Genomic DNA, 26,657 nt, shown 5'->3' on the forward strand with positions numbered 1-26,657 from the left:
CTTTGAAATTTCTTATGTACCCATAATTTTTTTAATCGCCTGTGGTGGGAAAAGTTGTGTATTTACATCTAATGCTCGTTAAAAAAAATTGGTAATTAAAATGCATTTAGATTCCCCAACAGGTCTCTTAAATTACGCCAAAAATATAGAAATTGACATTTTTTGATTTTTTAAAATTATTTTTTAAAAAAAGTTAAAATCGACCCATTGTAGTATATATGTATACGCAATCCTTTTCCTGAAGAATTTTTTTTTTACGTTCTTATTTTATGTTTAATCTCGGGTCCACCTCTTGTTAGCATCCAGCAGCAGTCGATGAGCATGTTGCCGTATAATCTTAATGAATATTTGCAATCCATATCTTTGATATGTTGGTGGAATCTCTCAAGAAGTGCTTCACTAACTAATCCTAAATTTTTCGTATTTGGATTAATTAAATATAACTGCATGACAGTCATAGAGCGGCTCGTCGTTTGAAATCCTCCAGCATCGATTTCTTTATATTTAGAATCCTCGTAGTTACCCAGAAATTACTTAATGACATTACTTAATGACTTTAAAGACATTCCTTTTCCTTTGTTGTTATGCCAGTCACGAGTTCGTTGTCCTTCATAAGCCAAGTGGATTTCTATCCCGCAAAGACTGCCTCTTTTACTTTAGCTTAGGGTACACCTGAAAACCTTTTGGTCAAGTACTTGAAACAATCGCTTTCTTTGGGTATGGCCTAGACAAACTGCTTCATCACATCTTATTGTATGAGCAGATGCGATAACACTACTTGTTTTAATAATCACATGATTAACGCGACAGAAGAGCTGAAATTAATTTTCTCAAGAAGGAGCAGATTTGGTTTTAGATCCTTGAATTTCTTATGCTTTTTTCGGTTCAGAACAGAAATGGCAAGTACCAAAGTAAATAATCGAAGTATTTTTCGTTTTCCTCCTTATCACAGGAATTCTCGAAATCATGAAACAGTCTTCGTTACTGGGAGCCATAAGCATTGGTCATTGAGACACTGCACGCAGACTTTATGAGGAGTCAATGAGTCATCCTAGTCACGAGCTTTAGGCCAAAATATGCAAAGTAAAGTTGTATTACATAGTCTCTAATGCTCTTCTTGCAGTTTTAAAGAACACTGTATTCGCTGTAATGTAACAAAAGTCGTCCTGGTGAATTGTCATAACGTGTTGAACTCGAAGGCATGCTTTACGACAGGCAAAGAAAAAAAAAAAACAAGGTTGAAATTGCTTCTGTGATCAAGTTCCCACTTGTTACTGCACGCTCAGCATCGGGAAGATGTCACAGAGGGATAGTCTGTAGGTTTCACTACTGTAGAAGAATAATCAGGTAGGGAGAGAAGAAAGTCAATGCCGAAATTTTTTTAATGGTAAATGTTCATGGAAAAAGTACGTAAAACTGAATTCTTCGCGAAAACGCAACCTGATCAAAATTGTCCATTATTTTTCCTGGTATCAACATCAAAAAGTGCTTAAAGTTCAGCTATTACTTCTTATGTATTTTTTTTTCGATCGTAGACCTTATGTTATTTATGCAGCTCAGAAGATACAACGATGATTAAGGAGAGTAACATTTTTCAAAAATTCTTAATTCTGATTTTTTTTTACTCCCGTTTCCAGTTTGTTCAGCATAGAGCATACCTATAACAATGTTTTTTACGTGATAAAATAATAACAGCAAGACATTCAGATGAAAATTTAGAGTTTCTTGCAGTGTTGTTTAAGCACTTTTTAAGTCTTCTTTGAAATTAGTTACATGGCTCAACCTATAGAATACCATAAAAAACTCTAATAATGTAAATACTTTTAGCTAAACCATATGTTTTGATCATTAATTTAAGGAGAACTATGTTTTGGAGTTGTGCTTAACTTTGCTGCCTAAATGTGAAGCTGCAAACTTACTTTTAGTTTACTTACGTTTTTTTCAGATTTACTTGTGTACTGAACAATAAAAAACTTTATAATTACCTACTACTACCTATAATTAATACTTTTTTATTTTTAACATCAAATGCAAAGAATTTTGCGGCAGGAATCTAAACAAATGCAATGCTAAAAATTTGTTTCAATACATATAAAACTTGATTCTACGTTCCAAAATAACTGTTTTTATACTTTTGGGATAGGCAATAATAAAAACAGCGTGAAAAAAAAGTTCTATTTTAAAAACAGTAGTTTTTGAACATATAAGCAAGCGGTAAAATCGACATAACAAAAGAGTGTGGCCCATGGGAAATATGATGAATTTAAGCAATTGTTCAATAATAGAGAGTTAGCGATAATGACGAACTCTAGAGTGTCAGGTGGCATTGATACTCCCACTGAACATTTTGCCGCAGTAATTAATCGATGTCTTGCTGACAGAAGTTGGTGATAAAGTTTCCTGACAGCAGAGATATAACTTTTCGAAAGAATGTGCTCTTCTGTGTTCTCCATCCTTAGAGACAAGCGCATCGATTATCTCACAACATTCTTATAAATGAACTGTCATTGGATGTTGAGAAATTGGAAGACCGTTTGAGAAAAAGGTGCCTGCTGATTGTATTATGTCCGAAGTACTTTCGGTAAGTTTGTTAAAAATGTCGTTGCTACATATTCTTGGTAAGTTTTATACATTGTCAGATAATGTGCTTTTAATGGTTTTATAAGTTCAAATCAAAATTAAGGTTCAAAGAAATAAATATTTAACTGAAATCGGTACGCACATTTAGTTAATGTATGTTGGTTGATTGAAATATCTCTTCAAATAGATATTATTGTGTGAGTGTTACATGCCAAGGGCTCGGCGAGGCCGGTCCCTGGAATGTAACACTAAGTAGGAATGTAACATAAGGTATAACAATAAATGGAATGTAAAACATAAGAATGTAACAATAGCCGGAAAAGGAAGAGTTAAATCTTACTTCAGAAATCTGAAAAATTAAATCAGAATACTTGAGTTAAAGCCATAGCTCCGGTCCTCGTTTTTCGGAATGAACTGATATAACCCCATGAATATAAGTATGACTAAGTAAATATTATGTTCGAAAGTACCTTTGATATATTTGTCAAAAATTCAAGTAGTTTAAGTGATTTTCAACAGAGTAAAATCGGGACATATTTTTCATTAGGAAACCACGATTGTCGAACTTTTATTTACTATTCGCATAGACTTCCATTAACAATACTTTTTTGTCTCCCATTAACGTTTTAAAGTCTTATCGCGAAGAATATTCTGATATAAGTTTCTCTGCTGCTCTGAAAGTCTGCGAATTATAGTGATGCTCAGTTTCAAATTACTATACACGAATGTATTGCAACTTCTCCATATTCGTTTGCTGCTTGACTACCAATGAGATGAAAATGCGAACTTATGGTTTACAGGCGAAAACGGGAGTGTTTATGAGCTTGCAGGCTGCCATTTTCCATTGTAGATATGTATTAGCCTCTAAATTAAGCATAGTCAAATTGAAATGAACGGAAAACGATGATCAAATACCTCCTCCTCCACCTTATTTAGGTAAAATCGTCCTTACTAGCTGTTTGCAAAATCCAAGACGTTGTATTTAATGGAAATATTCCGTTTATTGTTCACAGTTGCAAGATTTTTGGGAGAATGAGAAATTGTAATTAAATTCATTAAAGTACAAGGCATATGTGTGTGCCTAATAATCTGATGCAGCAGAAAAGTATATTCCCCTTTTTGAGAAAAAAATAATTGGTGTAATAATTTTTCAGAATAAATGAAACTTGTTAAACACATCACATAGGAGCAAATGTATTGGATAAACTAAATATCTAAAAAAATTTTTAAGAGTGGTAAACTATTTTCTTATTGATTTAGGTACATTTTAATAATTTCTACCTTTTTAGCCAAAAACTTCTCATAAGAGCTGGAAACGATAGTAAGTAATTTATCTCGAACAAAATTAAATTATGCTGTATCATTATTAAATGAATGGATTAGTTAAAAAATCAGCTCATTGCCAATGAATTTAATCTGTAGTTTTGGATGTATGATAAATGTGCGCGGAAAAAGCAACATCAAATTCATTGCACGTTTTTTCCCTTAGTTCACTTAACTATTTACGAATAAATAAATTACCAACTCAAAACGTGATTAAGATGTTATTATTAAATTAATATTGGATACGAAACGGATGAGAAGTCTCAGAATATTTTGGCAATTTTTTTTAGGAAAATTTTTGCGAATGAAACAATTTATCTGAGAAGGTAATTGAAATAAATGAATAATGAATCTTTTTTCTTTATTTTCTGCAGTAAGAATCATTTTAGTGTGCAGGAAAAAAAACCGCAGCATTCAGCACCTGTGGTTAAAAGAACAAATAACTTCAAAGAGGAAATTGAGTATAATTGCATATAAATGCATTTGTAGAAAATTGAAAACAATAAAAAGTCGGTTAGATGAACATATTTCTAAGTATTTAATTCAAACAATTACAGAATGTTTTTTTTAAACAACTACTCTAAAATCAATTAAATAGGGTTGTTCTCTAAGAACAGCAACATCAGAAGTAAAAATTAAGTGAATAGCGATGCGTTAACATACATTACATACAATTAAACAAATAAGAAAAAAAAATGTTTGAGTTCCTTCTTGTCTATCCATTATACTAATGAATAATTTGTAACACAATGTCTATTGAATTCGATCCTAATCTGTTTCAAAATAAAATAATCGTGCTGATTTCAAAACAGAAGTTAGTTTTCTTTAACTACGTCTGTTTTTCTCTTTTTCTTTCTTTTCTTTTTTTTCATTTACACCTTAGAGTTGTGACCATTTTGCAAAGCACGTATACATTAATATTTATGGTTCTCATATTGCTTGGCATGAATCTTTAAAAATTGAAATAAAGTTTTTGATTTCCAAAATATTATTGTAAATTATTAAAGTGTTTATCATGGTAAAAAGTCAAAAAGGCCAATAAAGAACGTATAATGTTCCGTATCCATCAGAAATACACACACACACTCACACGCACACACAAAGGTTTCTTTATATATTGTGTGTGCAAAATGCAATGATTGTTGCTAACTTTAAAATATTTTAAACCCATTTTTGAAACAAAATATCCTATATTCAGTAAGTTACAGCCATATAGCCAGGGCTAAGGCAGAAATACATGAAATATACCGCCAGTTCAGTAAATTCCAGCCGAGGACTGCAGTTTCGTGCTTATTAGCACTCATCAGCCCAGCATAGGACTAACTGAGCTGGAGGTGGAAAACCTCTTAAGGAAGCCAAGAATGCCAAACAAACTGGTAGCTAATATAGAATTAGCACTGACCAGACGAGTAACCGAAACAATGGTTTGGTTCAACTCGAATATTGCAGGCAAGGCAGAGATAGTCGCAGATCTATTGCAACCAAATTACTGTTGTCTGGTGGTGTTTTAAAATATCGTAAATTGCTGCAGTTTTTTTGTTTTTTGTTTTCTTTTTTTTTCATTGTGGAATTAATATATTGCTGATTCATCAATATTGCTTGAAATATTTATGATCGTCATATTGCGTAGCACCAAGCAAACTAAAATGTATGCGGCGATTTTTTCGATAAATATTGAACGGTGAAACCTAATAGAAAATAATATGTGTCAGAGGATATGTAAGCTGAAATGAACTATCTGCAAGCAATTTCGGTATTTGCATTTATTTAAAATTTTATTAATTAAAAAAAAAACGATTTTTCTGTTATTAAATACTTCTAAATTGTTTATCATTTCTTTGCTTTATAAAGTCTCTGCGTAAAGAAAAACATAATCAAGGGTGAAACTTATTTGAAAACATCTGTGGCTATTGACATGTAAGATGAAATGAACTTTTTTCTAGCATATTCGATTTGTATTAGTTTTAAATTTAATAAATGAAGAAGGACGTTTTCTATTAATAAATACTTCGAACAAATTTATCTTTTTTTTACATAATGTAGTTCAAAAGTTTAAAAAAAAAGAAAAAAAAACGTTAAAATATAAAACCGTAGGGAGTCTGCTAAGGGTTTCAAAGATATCTGTATCTCAGAGTCAAAGTAACGTTATGTCCGAAAATTGCGATTTTCCGTTTATTAGTGCATTATATGTCGAACCTTTTTTCTCATCCAGCCATATGAACGTAATCCTGAAAAAAAAATCCTTCGTAATAATTTACCAGTGTTAAAAGAGCGCGAGTCCAATCCTTTGTATACAACAAACGACAATTTTTCCGCTTTTCTGTAAAATAGCGGTTATGTGACTTAATCTAGTCTGGCTCTGAGGTACGGAAATATGTAGGTATATTTTGTTAAAAATTGCGTTTTTGATGTGGGAAATATTAAAATTTTTTAAACAAACATAGAAAAAATAGCATATTTTATTCAAAAATAAATAAATAAATAAATAAATAAATAAATAATCTAATTAATTAATTAAATTATCCCTCATAGACCCACGAGCGCGCACACATCAGTATTGTCCAATATTGCTAATATCAGCATTCCAAAACATCAATTAATTTGTCTACCTAGACTATTCTAGAAAGTTAGTATTGTAGTAGGAGCGTTTGCACTTCGTTAATGGACAAACAATTGAATAGCGACTTCTGTGGCAGCTTTCCATGAGAACCGATCATTATACTTCCAAAAACCCTTTAGCTACAATTAAGCTTTCAATCAGAAGACTCATTCAAAACTGCTTCAGGGACTTCGTCACTTCTTAATTGAAGACTGATTGGGAGTTTCTGATTTAATTGCTCTAGAAACTATTGTGGCACATAGAAATACGGTACTTTCATCATGTTAACGCACTTCAAGCACGGCGTTTTGTTACAATAACTACAACTTGCAGTTATCCTCAATTTAAAGCAAATTAGAATGCTTTGTTGTTGCTTTATATATTCAATGGGTAAATATCGTAAACTAATTCCTGCATAAGGACCTACTTGAGGTCTATGTTTTTATTGTTAAGATTACAATAGTATTTTTACCAATATGCGTGATAATTCAGATAGTTTTACTTTTAGTTTTGTATACTATCAACTTTTATTTGTACCTAAGATTATTCGCTATTGATAAGTTCATTCTAATTGGGTAAAGTTCTTTTTTAATTTTTGTCTACTGCACGTAACCACTGAAAACTTATTGTAAACAAAACGTTTGAAGTTATATACACACGTGTAATAAGACAACGTCATTTCATATTCATTTGTAAGAAGTACTTTTGAAGTAAAACTAAAACGTAACGATAGATTAAAGCATCAAGCTAGCTGGTGTGCTACTGATAACGTGTATTACTTCAATTCAGTAATTTTATTGATATCATCAAATACAAATACTTTTAATGTTGAAATTATAAAGAAAAAATATAAGCAGAACTACTTTAAAAATTGCCAAATTATTTTTTGTTATCAAAGAAACTCACTTCATTGTTTGATCCTCTTGAGTTTAAAAGTATTTTCTTTAACATAAATGCTAAACACACCGACACTGCAATAAAGAAATATAGAGAATAAAAACTGTTAAAAAATCGTTTTGGGACTTTCCACATCTATATTTTATTTGTAGATTCACTACTTTTATTTTATGTATTTAAATGACAATTTATGAAGATTGTAAACACTTTTAGCAATAGCTCTATTATGAGAAAAACGAAAAAAGTTACGACTGATAACAATGTTTGAGAAGGTGAATATCACTATAACGTAAAATATACTCACATGTATTTTCTGTAAATGTTTATATTACTGTTTTAATATATGTAATTACCTTTTACACAGATTATATGCTTCTGAAATCTTATATGTGATATTTACTAAATATCTTGAAGCATTTTACAACAAGAAAACTCTTGTTGCTCATTGTGTGCATTTTAATGCATTTCCCCTTTGTCCACAACCAACAAACGGTATTTTGGAAGAATAACTCTAGAATCAAATATTTGCAAGTAACCTATTTCTTCAGTAATGCATGAATGACTTTGTCTATTTATCAAATAATTGCAAAAATAAGTAAAATCTCAATTAATAAAATAAATTTGTAAGTACATTAGTAAGGAATTTAAAATATGTATGTCTTTTCCTTTAATCTTTAAATGAATCTAATCATAAATCATTCATGTAACGTAATGCGCCGGCAGCCGTGTAAAGAGTCTAAATTGAAGTTCCAAATCCGATTAAGATTTTCCATTTCATGTTGACACATCTGTTGAACGCTGAAAGCGCTCATAATTCGCAATTAATTAAACGGTGAATGAGTTTGAATGTCAAAAGCATGCGGCAGCTTGAAATGATATACATCGAATACATATAAATACCCTTTATAAACTGATTTCATCACGAGTTTCCCCATACTTTGTAGTTAAGAAGACATGAAGGAAACATGACAGAGGCATTTATCATAGAAGTTTAACTTATATAACATTCCTGCTTTTTGAAATGCTACTTTTAACGAGTCAGAATTTCAAGGATGGTTGTGGGAGCATAAATACACAATACTTATTAGATAAAACAACTTATTTCCTCAGATGGAATGTGTTTATATGATGATCATGAAATACAAATCCTGGCAGGTTTCCAAACATCCCCTAGCCCTTTTAAGGGCGAGTTATTAATGTTTTCAGAAATATTTCTGAAGTTCTGCTGTTCAAACTAGCAGTTACAATTTTCATCTTTCTCTCGTACTTCAGGAGAAATTCATTTGCTTTTTTTCTCACACTTAACTCTGATTTCCATGACAAAACAATAATTTAAAAGTTGCAAGTTGCTTGATATCGTAGATTTCTTTTATTCAAAATGCAAAAAGCTAAAAGACAATTTAAATTTTTGTAACATGAAAAATAAGTGAACGTGAAATTTGTGACTTTAAGGATTGAATAAAAACTAGCAGCTGTGTTCCTAATATTTTTAATAGGGGAGAAAATTATTCTTGCTATTTGTGAAGTATTGCTTTTCAATTTTCATTGAATACGTTTCTTATTTAAATTCCACGTTCTTTTCTAGTTTCGAAGCAGGTGGGGAGGTAGGGAAACGGTATTTTAATCTTTGAAATATTTGCATATTGAAAAGGTGATCGAAATAACATCACATCTGTTTTATTAATGCCTGAAGTATAATTTAAATATTGAACAATGCAAGAGGTTTACGAAATAAAAATGAAAAATATATGAACAGTCAAAATTATATTAGAATTTAAAACATGCTTATTATAATGCGCTTGGAAAATTTTCTGAAGTTGAGACGCGTGTTTCAAAGAAAACTTTTTTCGTAATGGAGAGCAAGACTTTTGAAACGGTATCTTGAATTACTTTGACTTTTTTCAAGACTATTTCTGTTATAAATGTAGATTTCAGTCTAGCATAGAGTTTGATTTTTTTTACACACATTTAAGCATTGAATAATTTTTGGTTAATATTATAGCCAAATTGTTAATTATCAATTATAAATCTAAATAACCAAATTAACAAAGAAAAAATACAGTTTGCATTTACCTGTCAATGCGCAGAAAAATTTAAAAACTTGCTTTTTTCCAGTTTTTCAGCGGAGAAAAAATGAGGTATATCGTTAGTTTTGAAGTATTGTCCAACGTACGGTTAATTTTCTCTTCTGGTTTATATGATAAATATATTGGTAGAGTTTGAATTATAAAGTCAGAAAAAAATCTATGAATAACACAAATCTTGAAGTTGCTTGGTTAAATTGACACTGCGAAAAAACACTTAAAAAAAGACGAATAAAAAGTTTGAGCTAACATCTGTAAATGACTTTACATTTATAAGGACCCAAAATATTCTAGCTCCTAGCTTCACTGCATGAAATTTATGCGGAACACATCTCTACTTCTATGTAAGGGACAGTCCATATAAATGATGTCACAATTTTTTTCAACATTTTTGACTCCCTCCCTCCTTTGTCATGAAGAGTCACACTTCATATTGCTCATCCCCTTTGTCACATGTCCCGCTACTTTTCATAAACATGTTCTTATGAAAAATGAGTGACGTCACACTTCATGGGACCCCCTCCATCTTATCATAAAATGACACAATTTTACGAACCCACATTCCTCCTAAAAGCGTGTAAATATTTGTGGATTGTCCCTGATCCAATTAATTTATGAAGAATCAGTATTTATTTGGGCAGAAACAGTATTTATGTGGCATGTTTTGACTCAGTAAGGGACGTATTGTAGACACGTCCAAGTTCTTTATACAGTTCATGCAATAAAGTATGAATCTCGCATATTATGAGCCCGTATAAGTGTGTTTTATGCAACAAATGATAAGTCTGTTACGGTAGAACTGCCTGTAGCTAAATTAGATTAGTAGTTGACTTTAGTTTGTTAAATGTCTTTTTATATAATCTTCAATAGCAATGTAACTTGATAATTCAATTCAAATTGGCAACGTTTTAATATAATCAGCAAATAGTTAATAAAAGAAATGAATAATGAGGCAAAAAAGTCACGTAATTCCCTGTCTGGAAATTCCTCGCATATTCTATCAAATATGGAAAGCATCTTTGTATTTGAGCTTAAATATCGGCGCAAAGTTGTACTCAAGGGGACTCCAAATCTCTTCGAATGTAACTGCGCGTCCAACTATGAGGTACTTTTTACGGGCTAATCCTTTAGTATCCATAAAAGATACGACAGAGCTTCTCTTACGAGCCATAACTGTATTCCCAACCATAAACATAGCAATAAACAAGAAGTGCTATCATGCTAATCATGTATTATACTTCTTGTGTATACTAGGTTATATCTATTAGGTATTACTGTAAGATTATCTTCAGTAATCTTTAGAAATAATATAATTTTTATCTGAAACATAAAAGAAAAGTTTGTTTTTCATCTAGTAGCGTTAAGTTGAAAAATATTTGATTAAAATAAAACATTAAATCTTTCCGTTATTTAATTCTTTGTTAAGCTTTTAAGAAGATAAAAAATCATTTATTCAGGTTTTGTTTATTCATTTATCTATTTAAACGGAAACTAAACAGCTTCACATACATAGAGGACTGCGTACAAAGCGCCTTTCTTCCGGACACACTTAGGAAATATTTACAGCACAAGAGAGGGAAATAACACCCAGGGTACCGGCGGGAATCGAACTCACGATCTCCGTTTTAGAAGACGAAACTTCTTTCACAGAGATGAAGCTTCTACGGGGTTTTATGGTACTCGATTTCTATCATCGAAACAAGTGTTCCTAAGTTTCATTTGAAAAAAAAAAAAAAAACTTTCATATGCTTCTGAAAAACTTTAAAAAACGAAAATTGGTTACTTAGAATACATATTTATTTCTCACATACACTTCGCAGCTATCATTTATTATTCAACTCGTTTTCATTATTTTAATGAATAGGCTCAGAATTTAACAGTAATCCGTCGAATCAATCTCTATAAAACTATCCAGATTCAACCGGTCGTACACAAATGTTCCGTTAGGATCGCTGCGTTACCTAACACTTAAAATTATCCCCCTTTACTTCCATTTGCATAGTAAAGGAAGTATTGTATTCGCAAACACTAAAATAATAACTCAAATATCAGACTAAATTTCCATTTTGCTCACCCTCGAATGACTGTTAAGAATTTTTTTTCTGCTGGTCCCTGAAAAAGGCTACGGATTTTAAGGAACTTTATTTCTGAAATTCCCTTTAATTCGTTTTCCTACAAACATAATTTCACAAATCAACATAAATTTTCTTTTTCTTTCTGATTTTTTTTTTCTGTTTTAGATTTCGATTTTTTCAATATAAATTTGTTTTATAGCTGTCTGAAATCGCCCTGGCATTTTTCTCATTCTATTTGTCCATCGAAAGGTTCCATGTTTCCTGCGAAAGGGGTTTTCTCATATAATCCAGTCTTTCTTCATAACTATTGAGGAATAAAGCTACTGACACTCACTTCTTGAAAAAAAAATCCAGAAGTTGGTGACCCATGTATCGTCCCATGACATGACGAATTTCTTCAATATCAGATTTACTACCCTCTTTCGATGATGAAGATGAAGATGAAATAATCTAGGGTGTCCCCTACAGCTGATCAAAGCGATTCTAAACACAGATACTCTAAAACTATTTATACTTGTAAATGCCGACATAGGAGCAAATTTGCAAAATAGTTTTAATACAGATCAGGCAATAAATGAAATTGCATCTAAAAACAAAAGACAAGTAAAGAGGTTACACATTTTTTCCAACTACTTCATTGGATACGATTTAATTTTTTAACACTGTGCTTGGAATTCTAACGTGGGCCCAATTTCACGTTGTCCAGCTTGGGACGTTCTTTATCACTGACCCGACAGAAAACGTAAAATCGGGGTTCCACTGAGTACATAGACTATAAAACGCTGATTTAAAGCAGTGGTTATGCTGTATACCGTAGTTGAGTTCTAAAGAGTGCTTCTATAAGAATGAGATGCCCGTATGATAAAAGTTGATCGCAATGACTTTTAAATTGGAATGTTGAACTATTTGAAGTGTCAAAACATGGATTAAATCGTAAATTATTAAATTAATAGAAATTTATGTAAAAAAAAACCACAAGACGTGACTTGGAATTATATTCATGAACAGTGTTTTCATGGTATATTAATATACCTGTAGATGGTATTTGCTGTCGTTTTCGCTTTTTATATGCACTTTAAGCTTCATTAAAGTAAAAAATTGTGTCAATTTTTTATAATTTATTCAAAACTAATTTGCTATAGCCTCCACTACAAGTACATTCGCAAGCTTTTTGTATGTTGTTTACCAAAAAGCAATATTTTTTCATTTTCTTAGATTGTTTATCCTTCCACAAATAGAGGGTTTTACTCACAAAGGGTACAGAAAAATCTTTATATATTTCGTTTATTTTAGTTTAAGAATGTCTTTTCTCCTGTAACATAAACTTTTATCCAGGACGGAAAAAAAAACCCTTCGGTAAATTTTGTCTTTGAAGGGTCTCAACGATGCGGGTTTGTTTACATTGGAACTTAAAGAACCAGTAAATAAATATTTTGTCTTTTTCGTTTGTGATGGATTGCTTTGCTTATGGTCTCTTTCAAATTTTCAAAGAGAAGCTTGCCTATTTTGTTTTCTTATATCTAAGAACATATTCTTTCTCTCGCTGTTTTTTTTTTTTTTTTTTGTGTTGTGTCAAGCAGAGCTTTTTAAATATTTTTTAAAGAATAACAAGAATAAAACTTATTATGTTTTACTATTATAATTAGTTAAGTTAGTATTGTCTTTAGTTCTTAAACCTCACATATTTTTTTCTTTTTAAGTTTATATTTAGGTTTGAGTAAGAAGCTCAATTATAAGTTAGTTTTGATTCGTTGCTAGTATTTTAAATGAATAAGTACAAATGTGTTGCAGTGCTTTTATTATGGTTGCTTTTAATTCGTTTTTTATACAAAATTAATTTGGGTTATTCTTTTTATCTACAGTGCCAGACACTTCAACGTAGTGTGTCATTGATTTTCAAGTTAAAATGACTACTAAGTCGTTCAAAAAATTTCTAGATGCTTTAAACATGGAGGAAATTGATATTTCCATTGAAATCATCATTCAACAATTAAAAAAAAATACATAATTAAAAAATACTGTGGAAGATAGAATATGTAAATTAACGAAAAAATGCTATGGTAATGGATACATAACGTGTCAAACAAATATTTTGGGAATTCTTATCTAGTGTTTTAAAATGTGATCACTGTTTTAACAAAGAAAATATGTTCATTTCTGGTTGTTGAAAAAATATTCTCTGATGACTAAGAATCCATAACGAAAGACCGATTTTTAACCCTGATGCAAAAAGTTGGGAACGGTTAGTAGTTTAACATGTGCACCCTCATTATCTGAGTGCATGTGTATTTGAGTGTCTGAGTTTCTGTGTCTGTATATCTGTGTGTTTGTGGAACCTGTAGTAATAAATTAAATTATAAAATTAATATATTGTAAAATTAATATATTATTAACGTACTTTGCTATTTGAAAGTTAGTTATTACATTTGTTAAGGCATCAGGTTAAATTATATATTTTTACTTCATGATGTAAATTATATGCACTTTAAGTTCTAAGCAGCAACTAGACATTCCATTGTTTTTTCAAGTGACTTAAATTTAAGAAAAACCATAAGATAATGTGAAGCATTTAGTGTAAACTTGTTGTTGTTATACTCGTGGAAGACACCTGTCTTGTCTAGTGGTCAGAGAAGTCTGATTGCGCGAGGAAGGTCCGGGTTCGAACCCCGACTCGGGCGCGTTCTTACTTTCTCTCTCCTGTCCTTGTCTTTTATTTGTGGGAATGTGTTGTTGTGCAGTGAATGGTTGCCTACCCTATAAACGGGTACTTATGGCATGTGTGTACTGTAGATGTCGGACTTCAGACCAAATTACTGTACAGTTGGAAAAGTGAAGCAGCGCACCTCACATTGCCACCCTAGCTAGCACAAAACAACAACAGCAACATACACGTGGAAATGGTAATCTTAAAGACTTTTGCACTTGCTCGTGAAATTCCTCTGCAGAAAATACTGACGTTTTGTCCCACTGTTATTGCTGGATTTGATCTATCAAGTGTAAGCTAAGTTTTAATAATACATATATTTTTCAACGTTGTGCAAAACTGTGGTGCGAATACGTGCTCGAGGGCTCATAGAAATTATAATATCTTGCAATTTCAACAGAGATGTAGTACAGGCGGTAAATATTTTATGTTCAACACGATGTATGATAGAAATTAATGGATTGTCCTCAAGATCCCTCAGTTGATATCGTCATTGTGGCATCGTTGCTCCTAAACAGGTTGGACCAGGTTTTATTCATGTAATTATTTTTTATGAAAGAGGTTATTATAGACAGTAAGCAGCAATAAGGTACCATCCCTAAAGCAGAGCTACATACAGTAGATCAAAAGTCCAGTTATGCCATCCAGAGACTGCAGTTTAGTCTTTGTTCGGTCTCATCAGTTTGGAATAAGGGATAGACGACCTAGAGGCGGATGCCATCTCATTGAAGCAGAGATTGCCTACAAAGTGGTATATAAAGTAAATTTATATCACCAGCGAGAGTCCGCAGACATGGTGTGGTTCAACTAGCAAATTGAAGGCAAAGCTGGGGTATTTTCGTTCTTTTAACCAGGCTGTCGGACATTGCTTGCATTATACTAGAGAGTGTTATTAGATGTGATTCATTTGAGTTAATGGTTTTGGAATTTTCAATTTACTATTAGTCCTCGCTTTAATTGTTTGCTGGAACATATGTCGCCTCGTCATAGAGCTACTAGTTATTTGTTTCCATGCGAGGGTTTTCACTTTTAAGATTTTAATCGGATTCAAAAATTAAAAACTTTGCTACAGAGTTAAAATTATCGTTTATGAAAGTGAGAAATGAACATTGGTGACAATCCTCAACATGAAAATCGATCATTATGCGTAAATTAGAAGCGATTCTTAGAGATACAAACATAGGTGTAAGTAGAAACAAATAAGTCTCGAACCTGATGGACTACAATTTTTCATTAGTAAAGTTTCGACACTGGCTTGTAGAAGTGTATCGTTTTTACAAGTGGTATGCATAAAAACGGACTTTTAATCAATTCCAAATTTGAGTACAAATATTGAATGTGTAAGTTCTTCTTTTTTCTTTTAATGCTCAAGGTGACTTCCTTTTTCATACTTTATTTTTGCACTTGTGCTATTGCCTTTCAATGAGATTTGATTTCTGTTGGTTTTCTACTTAATGATGTACAGCAAATTCGCTAAGCAAGAAAGAAATGATAAGTAAAATTCACTGTTATGTCTCAATATTGATTGTATTTATCAATAAAAATCTTAAAATTTATATGATTACGGTAGAAAATATTTTTTATAGCATTCTTTTCTATTATTTCAAAAGAGCTGATTTTTTTGGCGTTATCAAAATGATCCACATGGGTGCACAGAAGTTACCCATTCTATAACACACTATACTATAATAGTAAATACAAAAATTAAGCTTAAAATTGAGAAAGGCGTTAAAGTGTTTTAGAAACGCATACATTTTATATATATATATATTTATGAGGGAGAAAGAAGAACAGACATCAACATGAAAACCATTATTAAGTTTTTAAGCGTGTTGTATACTATTTTACTTAATTTTATTTCATTTGAGGTTCGATAGTTGCTATATTTTACTCATTTCACATGTAATAATTTTCTGATGTTATTACTTTAAGCAAAGTAAAAATATAAGAAGCATTTTGTCCAGTAATTCATCTAGCGCAAATTGCTTTCGGCTTAACAGCTTTATTTCTTACAAAGGGCACATTCCTGCCAATAAAATCTAACTAATAGAGATGTTCACAAGCGCTTCTGTCATGTGCAGTAAAAGCCTCGATGTATCCACTCCATAATACATTTACCTCCTTCGCGGCAGTTTACTCAACCTATTAAGGGCAGCATAAGTCACGCACAAAAGAACAACAAGTGTTTCTGACATTATCTGCTTAGAAAAAGACGGCAAGAAAAGGAACGAAGCAGGAGAGCTATCAAGTCCCTTGACCAGAAATCTGACAGTTGAAGGATGTGAGCAAAAATTTCTTCATGTCCCCTGTTAGATATGACGTGTAGTTTTATGTCTCCGTATGGAAAAAAACCCCCAGCAAATCCAGTTTCATTTCCAGAAATTCATAATTTCATTACAAACTGCAAAACTGCAGCATTTGGTACTTAACAGTAAAAATCAGTTTTTATACAGAAAAAAGAAAAAGAAGTTATTCTCTGGTCAGAAACATAAAAAAAGAAAATAAAGGAATAAAACGTGGAATCTGAATCAATTACAATAAAAAAAATTACCCTTAATTGTAAAAGCGGTCTATCTTCATTCCTTCAAAATGTGTATTTCTAAATTGTATCATATTTACTTACTTTTTTTTTGTATAAAAGTGAAGAAAAAACTTTTGAAAGATAAATATCTAATGATTAATAGTAGCTTTTTTTTTCTAAAGGAAAAATTTGCTAAGGTTTTCATGTATTTAAGCATAGTAAAATTATTACTGCCTTATTATATGAAAATGTTTTAAAAGGAACAACACTTTTACAATGAACAAAACCATTATTAAAAAACGAGTTCTCATTTTTAGTTTGCCAGCAGCTACCAATTTCGTGCGTTGAACGATGGTATAATCTATTAACAAATCCATAATTTTTCGCAAGCCATTTACAATATAATGCACACCGCTTATTTGAATCATGTTTGTTTCACATAGTTTTGATTCATTGAAGCAAAAAGTGTTTATATTTTTTTTTAATTAAAATGTGGAACTCTACATACAATTGAAGATAACTTTATTTAGTTTTTAACTAAAGAAGATACAGTATTAATTAAAGTATGCGGTTTACTTAAAGTATTCATTCTTTGGTTATTTAAATAATTTTATTGTAATACTGTATGAAAAAGCGATTACAAAATTCAAATTTTAACTTATGTTTCGAAAAATGTATCTGTTCTTGATTGCGAAAATTAGGTAGTACTTAATTTAGACACTATTTTTTTCAGTGACATAAAATTCGCACCTCGTTGCTCCAAGCCGCGTTGACATGAGACTTTTGTAGCACGTGTTTCTCCGCTCCAACTCCGAAAAAATCCAGATGAAAAATACGCCGTTCACATGCAAAAAAAATCTTGTACCCTGTATCCGAGAAAGCGGTTTTACCCAGCAGCTTTCATGGCTATACACAGCTAGAAAACAAGCTCGTTTTGCGAAGTGCATACAGGGTAAAAACCCCGATTTGGCTCCCGTCGATAGAAGGAGGAAGAAAGTTCGGCATTTACTCGGAATGTGGTTAAAAGCAGGTTTTATCCGAAGTTGAAAAGCTTCATGGAAACGCAATGCTAATGCAACCGGTGACAAAGCAAAAAGCACAAGTTCCATCGACACCATGTCTCTCTCCGCTCCATTGGTTTTGTTTTACTTTTCCCGAAAAAATTGTCAGTAAATGTGTTTAAACCCATGCCTCTACCTCTTTTCACTGTTTACAATAAATAAATAAATAAATAAATAAATCTCATTTAATTGAAAGAAGGCAAAAAAAAAAAAAAAAAAAGACTATGCCAGTGCAAAAAAAAAAAAAAAAAAAGACTATGCTATGCAGTGTTTGTGAGAAATGCTTGATTCATTTAAGTGACATATTTGATTCAAATATCCAGCAGTTTTTTAATGTTAAAGCAGCAATTCATCCTTTTTGCGGGGATTTGATTTAGGAGAGCGGTTAATTCAATCAAACACTGATTCAATTACCCAGCTCTCACACTGCAATTTTGCGTCTAATTATCTAACTTATCTATCGCATCGGAAAATAAATTTCTCAGCAGCTTTAAATGTTATCCAGAATTTCGCATTAAGTTTGAGATCTTGGTGATTTTGAGAAGTGAAAACAACTGTTCCATAAGAGCTTCAGTTGCTAATTTCGTATTTCGAATGTCAATATTTTTATTGAAAATTAAAAAGAAATGTCATTCAACGAGTAGATTAGGTTCCCCAACCCTAAATAAACACTTCTTAGCATCGGAATATAGATTTTGCTTTAAAGCCGAACGATGAAGATTGCCTAAAATCTTGTGAAATTCAAATTATATTTTGCGCTCAAGGGGATTATTATTCTAATTTTAAGCATAAAATTGCTTCGCTATATTTTCTTCAGGTAACACCACACGGCTTGATTTGATGGAAAAAGCCTAAGGGGGAGATTGAGCCAGAATCACCATTTCCTGATCCATTATAGTTCAATTTAATTCTAACAATATTTGCTTTTCGTATTTCTACTCTCAACACAAGTTTAGTTTTAATTATCACGAGTTGGCATTTTCTGCGATGGATATAAAAATACTTACTAGTGATTTCAAAGACTCAAAAGAGCATAACGTGACTTTTCTTACAAATAAATGATTTTGAACAATTCAGTTCAACTTTTTAAATGGCTATTAAAGCTATCTTCATGTGAAAAATATTTTATTTAGTCGTTCGTTTGATGATGTAAAAAGTAATTCAATATTTGTTAAGGATTACTTTTGATTTTAACTTTCCGCCAAGGGAATATCTCCATTGTTTTAATAAAAAAAATGTTTTTTACTGTTAAGTACTAAATGCAGCAGTTTGTACTGAAATTACGAATTTTTATAAATGAAACTGAATTTGCTGGTTTTACTTCCATACTAAGCTACACGTCAAATCTAACAGGAGACTTGAAGAAATTGCACCAGAGTTTGCATTACATACTTCGATTTAATTATCCTTTCCAGTGTTGAAAGGGGAAACACGTGGGGTGGAGGAAGCAGAATGAAACCTAATAAACTTAACAAAACATAATAATTTTTCAAAATCATCAATGATTACATAAATGATTTTTCAAAAAGTTAAGTTTTTGTAATTCCATCATGTGTGGTAAAATATGTGTCTGACAGTGCGTATGACTGATATTTCCGCAATAACTAATAAGGCATCAGATTTCAACCTCTTCGACCACCTGAAGTTTTTTATGTATCATTAACTATGCATGCCCGCACGAAACACAGTCTAGTTTTATTAAGGTGTGTTATTTTAGTTAAGTTTAATTTTTAAGTAAATTACATATAAGCACTATTTAAATCCCACCTTATGTGTGTCCACCTAATTGTCACTTCAAACTGGCTGTTGTCACGTGACATTGATGACAAAAATCCGACGGAAATGAGATTTACTGGCGATATCTCTTACATTTTCCGGCATAATCTTCCTAAAGATGTGACGCCATCACAATGTGAGGGGTCGCAGACGGCTTATCGCCCGTGTAAGTGATAGAGTTCTGTGCAAGGGGCTCATTCTGCGCGATTCCCTTGCTCACATAACACCCCGTGATCACATAACACTCATGGTCCTGTGTACTTTACTGCCATTTGCAGGGGAGCTTGAAACTAGATAATTCTGAAGAAAATAATAGCACTATTATTGTTTGTTTTGTCTGAGTGTGTGATAATATTTTATGTTAGGGTAAAAATGGGAGAGAAGCCATACTTTTTGTAGAAGTTAAATAAAAATTAAAAATGCAATATAAATCAACCCTGTGTGTTGTACTTTAAAGTTACACTATTATTAAGTAGTAAAATTACCATTAACTAGCTTTAGACTTGAATGCAAAATAAATAAAAATTGCCAGTTGACAGCAGGCCTCCTCTCCCATAACCGTGTGGGAGAGATGGCATCTATGTTATTGATCATTGTTTTTGAAATTTTTGCGGATTATTTCTCTACTACAATTCCTAAAATGCGGAGCGTACATTGTACGTTGTTTATACAGGCATTTTTGGCATGAAGAGGCTTCCAGTCAGTTTTTTTTTATTATTAAATAATAATTTTTCCTACATTCTGCGCACACAAGCAACTTGCTTTCACTTCACTGTCGAGCTAGGTAGTTTTGGGATTGGATAAGACTTCTGAAGAATATTAGTAGGGGTTTCTTTACTAATGGATGCTTGTCTGGAAGTTGATGGTTTTTTTGGAGACAGAGCTGGAGTGGCATCACTTTAAAAAGGAATGTCAGGAGTAGATAATTCACTTAAATGACATATAGCAAAGAAATGATCTGGAATAGCATTGGGATTGAGTGGGAATATGCCACAAGTTTTAAAACCTAATGTACCATTTCCCATGGCATTCCATAAGGTTTTTTAACATTATTTTTTGATTGTTCTTCTTTTTTTACTTTTTCAGAAACCAGAATTAAGTTATCTTCACTCCACTGCCCCCTAATTATCGTATTCGTCCTCACGTATTTTCTCGATTTTCTATAAAAAAAAAAATAGAAAGAAAGAAAGAAAAAGATAAACACCCTTTCATTTACTTGTTTGAAAAGTTTTGCGTCTCTCCTCATTATGTGGGAGAGATATCACATAGAGTTATAGTACGTAAGTATAAACATATATTGCAAAATATAGTTGAAATATGTTAATAACAAGCTAATTCAAAGATTAAAACCAGTTATTACCTTACGGTGTCTTTGTTTTACATTAAACACTTATTGATACCGCTGCGCCTCAAAATTTTTGTCGAAAAACACTGGTACGAAAAAACGTCTGCGAGTAAATAAAAAATAGTGAGAAATATGGCCATATCTTTCTTAAAGACTGATTTTCTGAAGATATGGCGTCTCTCCTCATATGGTATCACCCCCACTTTTACCTTATATGAGTTTCACCGATTTCCTCGCGCTGGCACTCCTCCTGGGCTGGGGCTCCTGGAATCGACTGTATCTATTACCGATCTTCTCGGTTTTACATCCTCTTTAGATGAACACATCATCTAGCATACAATATCAGGCATCCAGCATCCAGCACACAACATCCAGCACCTAATACCCAAAATCTTGCATCTAGCACGTGGCATTAATTTGAATTTTAGTCTTGAATTCAAATTATATTTTTCACAATTATGATTGCAGTAGGAGGCATTTGTAAGCCATTTATAAACAAGAAATATTTGTTGTACAAGAAACTCAACGAGTAGGGACCTGTCGCAGTTCATAATTGCGAAAACATAATTTGAATTCAAGATGTTAAAATTCAAGCTAATGCCTGGAGCTGGATTGTTGGGCTTGAATTTCCTTTTTTTTCTTTCTATTTGTTTTCAAAGTGCAACAGTGTTTGACTGCAGTTTGGTAAAATTCAGCGGGAAATCAATTTAATTTGTTAAGTAGTTCTTTGGTCTTTTACATCAAACAAATAAAATGCTCTAAATTAAATTAAAGATTTATTAAAAAAATTGGGGAATTGAATTTTGAACTAGTAATACATTAATATTTAGATTTTCCTTTTGTGGAAAATTATATCCAAATGCCGATTAAAATCAATTTCCTCTTTCCCAGAAAAACGTTCACAGGGTTGCCACGGAAGTTCAAGAATGAAATTCCCTGACATTTCCAGGTTTTCCAGGTGGTTTTGGGAAAAATTCCAGGTTATCGATCTCCACCTTCATTTCGCAACATTAATATATACATCTCAAATTTTGATAAAACTTACATCATTTTCAAACTTTACATACAATGGTTACCAAATTTAATTTACTCAAGCTGAAATAATCAAAAATATGTACTAAGGGTGTTTTTTTTTTTTTTTTTCTCTCAGCTCGAGTCCAAGACACCCCTTATCTTTTTTAAACTTACTTATTGTGCTGTAAAAGTTTTAGCTTCTTACTCAAATTTTAAGAGGTTGCTCAATGACCCCTTAATTTAACATTAGCCCTAGAATCAGGGTTCATACTCTATTTGGATAAAAAATTTCCATGACTTTTCCAAGACTTTTTCAGGACTTCATAAAGTTTTTCATGACCTTGTCACACGAAGAGAATAGTACTATTTAATGTAAAACTTAATAATTTCCGGAAATGGGCATTAGAAAAATTGTTACGCGAGTGCCACTGCCTCATTGGAGCACTTACTTGTGACTGAAAAAATATCAGTGCACACTACAGAAACTAATTATTCTTATTTGTCTTTATTATACAAATTCAAGCAAAATAAAAAATAGTGAATGCAACACTGATGTTTAAATGTCTAACAAATATTTAACAAAATAGGGCCATATAGTAATGCATGAGACAAAAATTGAATGAGTCATTACTAAGTTTCCAAAAATAAATTTAATTCATAAAAACATTGTCCTTTGGTGCCAATAGTGCATCTAATCATCCATGTGACTTGACAGTATATGCGTTCATTAAAATAAAGCTACGTTTTCAGTAAATTCCTTTTCCTAAACCAGATATTTCAGTTGGCCACGAGGATCAGTTTTGAGAGCTATATGTAGGGCACTACTGTTTTAGAGTATTAGAATTCCCCTATTTCTATGTTCTATTGCCTTTCTAAAGTCTTCATTTTCTAAAGCCTTCAACATATTAAGATAAACTCTGGTAAATATAATAATGAATTTTTTACAAGTAGTTGAAACAAACTTGGATGCAATTGAATTACTCTTTTTGAGGGAGCACGGCAAAATCAAGAATGTGCAAGTCCACTAGTACAGAATACAAAATATAGGAAGTGCTGAAAATAATGGTGGATTCAAAATTAGTGACGCTCCAGTAGTAAAATCACATTACAAAAAAAGGCGAGCGGCTGTTACAGAAGCAGATGAAATTGGATTTCAAAACTCGGATTTGTTTTTGAGATCGTTCAATTTATATGCAATATTACTAAAGCACTCGATATTTCTAGCGCTCTTTCAGCTATTGTTACTTTTTTACTGCCCAAGACATTTTTCCATGACTTAAAATAAATTTCCATGACTTATATTAAAAATATTAATTTTCCATGACTTTTCCAGGTCTGAAATTTGTTTATTTTTTTTCCATGACTTTCCAGGATTTCCATGACCCGTACGAACCCTGTAGAATAGAAAAAGTCAAATTTAGAAACATTTAATTTCCCCAGCTGTTTTTTTTTTATGTAAGTAATTATTTTATTGCAATGAATATGCATATAACTCGTGTAGATTATAGTATGTAACATTGTTTTTTCAGTTCAATGTATTTTTTAACACCCTCCCCATACTTTTGAAGTTTGGGGAGGGAAGTCGAGCACCCTCTTTCAGTTGGAATAGGAAGTTAAAATCCAGTATTTTACTATCCACAAGTCTAAAAACATTGAGTAGTGTCCTGTTTTCTAGGAGAAACCTTTTTTTTAAGTGTATTTTTGAACAATCCTAATGTACTAACACAAGTGAAGCAAATCACTGTAATAAACAATTAATGTAAATGTAGCATATCTAATTTTCAATAGCGAGGAGCCACTGCCTTACATCAAGTGAAAGAACTGCGAATTTAATAATTTTGACATCTGTATCACAAAAATAAAGTTAATCTTTTTCAGTTATTGCCTTCCACCCCTCCAATCTATTGAATTCACAGCGCTTTTACACTTTGGCCTGTAAAAAAATCATGCATCTTTTAGCTTCACATAATTCCCCTGTTTGTTGCGCATAAAACAGGGGTGCTCCCCCCCCCCCCAAGCACAATGGCACAATCCTCCCCCCCCCCCAATATTTCTGAACGCTTTAGCGCTTTTTTTTTTTATTTTTAACCCTCTTTTTTTATTTTTTTTTAAAACCTATTTAATTATTTTTAATTATTATTGTTGTTTTGAAAGAAAAGTGTGCTCGATCCTCCGCAATAAAATACACACACACAGATGAAAATAATAAAATAAAATAATTTGAGCAAATAAATAAAGTAAAATAAATAATTAAAACATCCCCCCCCCCAAAAAAAAAATTTTTTTTTGATGGCGCAATTTGCGTCATAATCACTCCTGTGGGCACCCTGTCATAAAGTTAAATTTTGAGCAATGATCAGAAACTTCTCTGATGCGCAGATTTTTTTTTAATCGGATTACTTTTATTTTGAAAGAAAGAAGCGCACTGAAAGTCTTTAAAGATCACCACCAAAATACTAAGAGATTAGCGATACTTCTGTAAAAAAGAAACTTTCTAACTTTAAAATGTCTAATGAACTAAATTTACAGAACAAAATTGTTTAGAAGAATACGATTTCATTAATCAATTTAAAGAAATAATATAAAATATGAAAGAAAAGATTATTGCATCTCATTAAGAACTTCAGTCGCACTCGCAGACAAAACAATGTACTGTGTATCATAACAACTTCAGAACTGCTGACGTAAACAAGCAGCGTTTAAACAGAGCCCGCTCAAACTAGGAAGAAAAGAACCTTCTGCGCATGTCCGCCGCCGATTGCTATGGCGCACGCGCCAATGACAGAGAGTTGATAAAAAGAACTGCAGGGGGAAGAAGAAAGAGGGAATGACAAAAGGACGAATGGGAATGGCGGCGGCGAAAATGAAAGTTTTTTTTTTTTTTTTTTTTTTTTTTTTTTTTTTTTTTTTTTTTTTTTTTTTTTTTATTACCGCGGGCCGCGCTAAGAACGATCGGAAATATGCAATTTTTCATTTTCCCTGACATTTCCCTGATTTTCGGCCATTTTCATTTTCCCTGACAATTCCAGGTTTTCCCGGTTTTCCCGGTGCGTGGCAACCCTGGCCGTTCAGAGCAAAAAACAGATTCATCACCTAAATCACGTTTTTTGAAAACGTCGAAAAGATGTTAAAGACCTATTCGACTTTAAACTACTCGTATAGAAGAATAACCCATTTTCCATATAAAGCAAAACATTAGCATAAAAATTAATAAAGGATAGGAACAAGACAATTTCAGTTTAAAATTTATTCGCAAAATAACATACAAATCATAACTCATATTCTATTATAGCAATTTGTAATTAGTAACATTCATTTATTTGAAGTTTTAACGCAATGCGTATATATTTCACATTATCGAAGCATCATAAAGTATAATCTCAGAAGCGTGAAGATTTTTATACGACTTGCCATGCAATAAAAGAATAATGAAAAACTTTCATTTTAAAACTCAAAATATTAAAGCTTAACAGTCATCAGAACCGTTGCCAATTTACAAAAAAACATTACCATAAACACCCTTGCAAAAAATGCTATTATAGAGGAAAGAGTTCCAGGTCTCCCAGTAGAATTGCGTAACATTACGCTTTAATCCGCCCATGTAGAGTTATGCTCTTTTCTGCCTTTATTCTCACAATTTCTAATAAGCTTTTTGCTTGAGGGAAAGTTTAAAGCAAAGCAAACTCGAAACTTCAGAGTGTTTTTATCTTTAACTTAAAGACTCACCGTTTTAACAATTTTCTTCCCCATTTAGGTTGCATGCTTGTGATGTAACGCAGATATTTCACTTTTTTAATTAAAGCATAGAACGCATGGTCGTGAGAAGTGTAATGGTTTCTGCCGTTTCACTTTTTTTTCTGCTAAGAAAAGGAATTTAAATTGTTAAGAAAATACTTTTTAAACTACTAGAGTACATATTTAAATGTTATAGTACGTTGCATTTCATCCCCCCCCTCTTTGGTCCTTCTAGCCTACTACAGATGTGGTTTGCTAGTAGACTATGCAGACTGCTCTGCCTTAATTTTAGTTTTTAAAGAAGATGTTACAGTTGGCAATTATTAAGAAAAAGTAACAGCGAAAATACGTTTTTTTTTTCTTCAATTTTCTTTTGGCAAAAAGTTAAGTACAAAGAGGCACACATGCACTTAAAATGTTTGATCAGCAAAAATTTAAAACTATTAAAACATTTATGATTAAACCAAACAAAATCACAAGTGCATTAGAGCTCTATACAGTTAGTAAAAGAGACATTGGGGAAGATGTGTATGTTAAAAAGGTTTTTCAAAAGTAAATCTTTATGTTTTTTATACTTTCATGAAAATATTACTTATATTTACAAAGATATAAGCATTTCTTTCAGAAATACGAAATTTATCTGTATATTTTTGGCTCATAACACGCAGAGTTTACCGCCACACCACTTGCCAAACTATCAGAAAATTTTACATCATGCAAGGGAAATTATATAATAGTAAAATTTGAATAAAAGATATTGAAAATTTGACGAAATATGAACGTTTAAAGTAATTATATATTTACTGCACATGAGCAAAAGATATATAGTTGGTATCTCATAAAAAATCGAGTTCAACATCTTAAAAGTTTAGAAAGATATTGGCGATCTAATGAGCTGAGAAGAGTCTCTGAAGCGCGATGAATCACAAGGAATTATTAAAAT

The sequence above is a fragment of the Uloborus diversus genome, chromosome 2 (assembly GCF_026930045.1).
Source record: "Uloborus diversus isolate 005 chromosome 2, Udiv.v.3.1, whole genome shotgun sequence".
Classification (NCBI taxonomy): domain Eukaryota; kingdom Metazoa; phylum Arthropoda; class Arachnida; order Araneae; family Uloboridae; genus Uloborus; species Uloborus diversus.